Raw genomic sequence first — 6,812 nt, forward strand, 5'->3', positions numbered from 1 at the left:
GCTGAATGGATAAGAAAACAAGACCTTACACATGCCGCTTACAAGAGACTCACTTCAGATCAAGAGACACACACAGACTGAAAGTTAAAGGATAGAAAAATATATTTTATGAAAATGGAAATAAAAAAGCTGGAGTCACAAGACTTATACCAGAGAAAATAAACTTTAAAACAAAAGCTATAAAAAAAGACAAAGAAGGACCTAATAATCCTATTTATAAATATTTATCCAAACAAATCCCAAACACTGCTTTTAAAGGACATGTGAATCCATATGTTTGTTGAAGGAATATTTACAATAATCAAGATATGGAGGCAACCTGGGTGTCCATCAATGGATGAACAAATAAAGAAGAGGTGGTACATATATACAATGGAATATTGCTCATCCATAAGAAGAATAAAATCTTGCCATCTGCAAAAACATGGATGGACCTAGAGGGTATTATTCTGAGTGCAGTAAGTCAGACAGCAAAAGACAAATGCCATGTGATTTCATTTACATATGGAATCTAAAGAACAAAATAAACAAACAAAATAAAATAAACTTATAGATACAGAGGACATTTTGATGGTTGCCCAATGGGAGAGGGGTTCAGGGTGTGGGTTAAAAAAGAGAAGGGATTAAAAAGTACAAAATGATAGTTAGAAAATAGTCATGGTGATGTAAAGTATAGCATAAGGAATACAGTCAATAATATTGTAATAACTATATATGATGTCAGATGGGTACTAAACTTATTGGGGTGATCACTTTGTAAGTTATATAAGCGTCTAATTACCATGTCACATACCTAAAACTAATATCATATGCCAACTATAATTGAAAAATTAAAAAAATATTTAAAAAACGAGAAATGAAAAATCTGCAAATTAAATTATTTTTGGGAAAGTAGGGGTTTTAAATAATTTGGATTTTACTCTTGATTGAGGAATTCTTCTAGTGATATCATTTTAGTGGATCTCAAAAATACAATTCTCAATGAAAAGTAATTCTCCAAAATACAAGTCTAAAAAAAAAAAAAAAAAAACAACCCACAGAAATTCCTAGGCCTAAATAAGATTTTTGTGAAAATTAATTCTTTTCTCATCACTCTCTGAAACAGACCCTTTAACTAGTACACTGGACTAAGGGTAGTTTCTCATTGATCCCAAGTTCTGGTTAATGTGGTTACTGCTGTTACTCTATTTCTAGAAGCCTTCATTTCCCTCAAGGTTAAAGCTTGGATCTATGAGAACATAATCATTATCCCCCTCAAAGGTTAGTTTTTGTATTCATGATCAGTCACTGATGATTGGCAATAATTTTTGATGAAATTTGCTCATGTTTTCATATCTCTTTATTACTAAGACAATGCTTAAATATTTGCATAGTATCAATTTGCATAATGTACTCCATCAACATTTATGTGACATTTTGTTATTTCATCTCTTCTTTTGTCTTCTCCAGCCTTTGACTTTACTTGCTACATGGTTAAAAAAAAGTTTATTTCAATGACAAAGACACTCTAAGATAAAGCATAAGCAAATATTCGTGTCTAGTATTATACTATTTTTCTATTTGGATAAAGTTCTTGGTAATAAGGCAAAAGATTTCTTTCCGAGTTGCGTCTAGTTCACATTTTGTTTTGTTTTGTTTTAATTAAGAGTATAAAAACTTCCTGAAAACTGAAATCTATATATAATCAGCTAACCTGCATTTATATATTTTCTTCAAGGCTAGCTTACTTTATGATACTTAATACGTAGAAACATGGGCTTTTGCCATTTTTTCGGACCCTATTCAAATGTTACTTATTACAAAATATTTCCTTATATTCCCAGGCACAATTAATTACTTCCTTATCTGTATTCTCAAACAACTCTGCTTTATAAGTCATTTATCACTTATTATATTGTGCAATCTATTTACAGGTCTGAATTTATCTTTAGAAATTGATCAGTTTGAAGATTGAAGCTGTTTTATTTATCTTTGAATTTATAAATGCAACAAATATGTGACTCAGATTTTATGAAATTCAAAACAAGTTTTTAAACATTTTGTTACAGTATAAAATATATAAAAAATCTACAAATCTTAAGTGTATAACCTGATGAATCATAATGTGTTCCCAGCTTTGGTCATAAAATAACCTCCCAGAATCAATCTCAGTTACTCAGAGAGAGACCCCTCAGACCTATCCTCATGACACCTCAGAGTCACTACCCCTTTCCCTTGTCCAAATGTAATCACATACAGACTTTAACAGTATAGTAGGATATAGTATGAAACATTTTACATAGTTTTTGAGATCCTATGTAATTTTGGGGTAAATAAATTTGTATCTTCATTATTATTTTTCTTTATTTTATTTTTGTATCAATAAAACACAAACTGATGACAAGTTCAAGACTCAGAGTCATTCAAATTAACCTATACCAATAAAAGTGTCAAGTAATGTTAATATTGCTTATCTAATTTGAATAATGAATATATGTATGAAATACTAAAAACTAACTGATAATCATTTATCTTTTGGGAACAGAGAAACAGAAAATTTTACATTTTATTTAAATCAACGCACAATTTTTAAGCTAAAAAATGAATAGTTGTTATGAACTGAATGTTTCTCTTCCCCCAAAATTCATACTTTGAAGCCCTAATCCCTCAGTAAGATGGTATTTGGGAGGCTGGGGAGGGTTGCTCTGCGATGTCATTAGATTTAGATGAGGTCAGGAGGATTCAGTCCTAATCGTGGGACTGGTGTCTTTGTAAGAAGAGACATCAGAAAACTCCCCTCTCTCTGTCTCTCTGTCTCTCTGTCTCTCTGTCTCTCTGTCTCTGTCTCTCTCTCTCTCTCTCTCTCCTTGCACGCACAACGAAAAGGCCACAGGAGCCACACAGTAAGAAGGCAGCCATCCCCAAATTAAGAGAAGGTCTCTCACCAGAACTTGATCATGCTGGCACCCTGCTCTCAAACTTTCAGCTTCCAGAACTATGAGAAATAAATTTCTGTTGTTTCTGTTGTTTAAACAACAGTCTATGGTATTTTGTTACGGCAGTCCAGACAGACTAAGACAATGGTATTTAGAAATTTTCATGATATTTTGACTTTAAGTATCTTGTATATTCATGATAAGATTTCAATTTCCCAGAATGTGTACAGAAAATGTATGTGAAGCCTAGTTCTGCCTTGCCACAGCTAGAATGTGTATTATTTTCTCAAATCGAACCTTGCGACTGAGACTGGTGATAGTTCCTTTCTCCAGTGTTAATGATGTATTTAAACACTGTCGAATTTAGATTAGGTCTTCAACTTAGAGCAGTGGTTCTCAGTGAGGGTGATTTTTTCCCCCCGGGAGATATTTTTGTTTGTCACACTCATGGTATGAGGGTGGGATGGAATGGACAGTACTAATGAAATCTAATGGGTAAAACTCAGGGATGCTGCTAAACATCCATTGATACATAAAACGGTCACCCACAACAAAATATTATACTGCTCTAAATGTCAGTAGTGCCAAGGTTGAAAACATGTGTGTTAAAAGAATTTCAATAGAAAAATAATTCGATCTTATGTTAACCTGTTATACTCTGTTATTTATTAGATTTTGTGATGTCTAAGCTTTAAGAAATATTAAACGATATATTTGTGCTATTTTTGTTTTGCTTTTCATTTTTAATCTCAGGAGGATTAATATCAATTTAAGGGAAATTAATCTAGAAAAACCTGGAGAAATTCAATTCAGTAACTAAAAATGCTCACATATCACTTTTGGTATCTTCCCTCTTGTAAGTTTCAAGGAAGGGGCTGCCTTGGTTTAAATGTGCTTTGGACAATACTCAGTTCCAGGTAGATATTATTATTTACAATAATAATTATAGATAATGTGAATCTTCAAAATATATTATTCACCTTTTGTTAACACTACTGCATTTTATTTCATAAAATATGATCTCACATTTTAAACAATTTTTCCCTAAACTTCAGTTTGACTATATTTGCCTTCCCTGTCTGCAAATTAACAATATGTAAAAACAACTTTTCTAGTGGAAAGAATACCAGGTATAGCTTACTTTCTAGAGCATAAATCATGGAACATTACTATACCTATTTGAATATTGTGTTTGGCTTTTAAAAACGATGACCTATAAGCAAAGCAGTGATTCTTTATATGACTTTGCCGAGGGTAAAACTTCAACTAATGGTGTCATTTTAGTAGAAAAATGCTGCTGTTTACTTCTTATCATGCTTCACAATAAGGCAAGTATAAACTAGGGGAGAAGGAGAGAGGCAAAGAAAGAGCAGCAGAAGAGACAGATTACACGGGGCTGTATATATTATCACCCTGAAGTCAGTAGGGAAGGCTGCTAAATGCTCTTACAACTGTAATAGCCTATCTCATGTTAATTCTAGCCTGCAGCTTCCTGACACTTCTTATTCAGAGATAATGGGGACAAAACTACTTTTTTTTTTTTTCTTCTGCTGGTTGAACAGCAGTTTTTTTTTTCCCCCCAAGGATGTCAAATAAATTAAGCAGTCTTTGCAAACAGCAATACAAAAGCCTTTTGCTTTGCAGAATTCCCAGTAATAACATGCAAGAGTTATTACCCTTGATACTTAGTAGATTTTTTTAATGGCTAGCAATAATCGTTTTGATTGAATATTGGCTTGTAATAGGCTTGTAAAGGAATTCAAACACCCTTAAATGCTTTCAACCTTAGCTTCGTGTGCCTTGGGAAAATCCCTAACACAATAGATCTTAGAGTCATTAGCATGGAAATATTTTATAAAAATGAAAGTTAATACCTATTAACCTCAAAATTGAAACCAATTAAAATTGACTTTATATTAATTTTTAATAATTCAATATATTACTTATCCTCTTACAAAGAGAAAATTATTTTATGGCAAGTTGCAATTTAATTTTCTTGGACACTCAAATCTCTTTTAAACAAAGAAATGTCATAATTTTTATAATTTCTGGTATATAAATCAACTAGGACTTTATGTACGAAATGCCTCATGCAATTATTCCAGATTTCTTCAACTAGTTGGGAAAAATTGAAATATTTATTTAAAAGAATACATTGTTTGAAATATTGGAAAACAAGGTAGTTTCGATATTTTGTTTTATATTTATGTCTCCTCTGTGGGAATGCTTATAGGCTATACTCTGTTTTACTAGACTTTGAGAGTAAGAAAAAAATACTCTAGAGGATAATCTATTGAAAAATATGTGAAGTGATTCCACTCTGAGGCTCTAGAATTCACTAAAACTCAGCTTCCACAGAATGAAGGACAACATGGGAAGCAGGTTTGAGGCTGGATTGGACCCTGAAGAATTGTGAAAAAATGATTTCTTACTTGTTTTTATCACTTCTTACCCATCAGGGCAGGATAGTATCAGTAATGAAAAACAGACTAGTTAGGACCCAGGATGTTTATGTCCAAAAGACCCCAGAGGATAAAGCTCTGGGAAAAATGGTTGTAAGTAGAAAGGTCTGCATCTTCTATTCTTTTCTTCCTTTGAAGCTATTGATGGTAAAAAATGAAAGAATCTCTTAGATTGTCAAAGAATTTCCAATAATATCAGTTTAAGCCACCAAATAAAGCACTCTGGTCTACTCTTGCTATTTTTCTATGTAGGTAGTAATATTTCTTTAGTTTTCATTGATTTATGATTTTGATTTTATTCTGTATGTGGAATATTGAAATGCTTACTATGACTTTACAATGTGGTAAGAGTCTCTTGCCTTTTTAAATATACACAATCTCATCACTCCATAAGCTTAGGTCAGGAAACCATATGATAGGCTTTTATCTAATAGTTACTGAATTAGTAATGAGATGCTCACATATTCTTGCACATTTAAAAGATTGCTTTGTGGAAACATTGCCAAAAAACAGATTGGTTAAAAACCAATTGGTCACAATTTTAGGATATACTTTCTGACTTTTATGTACAAAATTAATGGTGATAACTCACAATTAACAGAATATGTATATTAAATGTGCTCCCAGGGCTGGTATTGGATTATGTCAGTTTCTTTACTGATCACAAGAAAGCATTTGTGATCCCGGCTTCTGGGGCTGATCGTAGGATCTGTCACCTTAAAATATAATCAATGGGGTAGGGGAAACAAACTGCTCATGATATAAATCAAACATATGACTTTAGAATAATTAATATCATATTCCAAGTGGACATTTAAACATAACAGTAAATTCCGAATTATCCACAACGTTCATATTAATGAGTGATCTTCTGTCGTAATATTTCTCCCTTACCAAGCTTGGTTCCTCCCCCACCGCCCCCCCTTAGTGTCTTTTCCCTGCCATTCTGTAACTATCTTGGGACTACATGCTTTCCTTATCCCCATCACACACCCCCTACAATGATGTCTCAGGCCAGACTCTTTGCTGACACCTGCACTAATAGCAGGGTGGATTATCTACTGTTCTTAATTATCTCTCCCACAGCTCGCCACCATTAGCTTGGATAATTGACTGTATGTATAACATTCATAAGCAGAACAAGCAGAACAATGTGCTAAAGAAAAAAAAATTAAGGGAGAGAAAAAACTGAATCTTTAGTTTATATAAGATTAGCTATGTGTGGTGTCAGACGTTGAACAGCATCTGGAGTTTGAGAGGGAGCATCTGCTTTCTTTTGTTGGGAAAGTCATTAAGAACTTGAAATGAGATTTTTCAAAGCATAGGAGAAAATGGTGCATACATTTTTCATTGAAAAGCTATTCAAGAAAAAGTTTCAATGAGGGAAAGTTGCACTCACATGAGTGAAAGGTCTGGAAGCAGCAAATGATGAGAA

Source organism: Pteropus vampyrus, unplaced genomic scaffold, assembly GCF_000151845.1.
Source record: "Pteropus vampyrus isolate Shadow unplaced genomic scaffold, Pvam_2.0 Scaffold26, whole genome shotgun sequence".
Classification (NCBI taxonomy): Eukaryota; Metazoa; Chordata; class Mammalia; order Chiroptera; family Pteropodidae; genus Pteropus; species Pteropus vampyrus.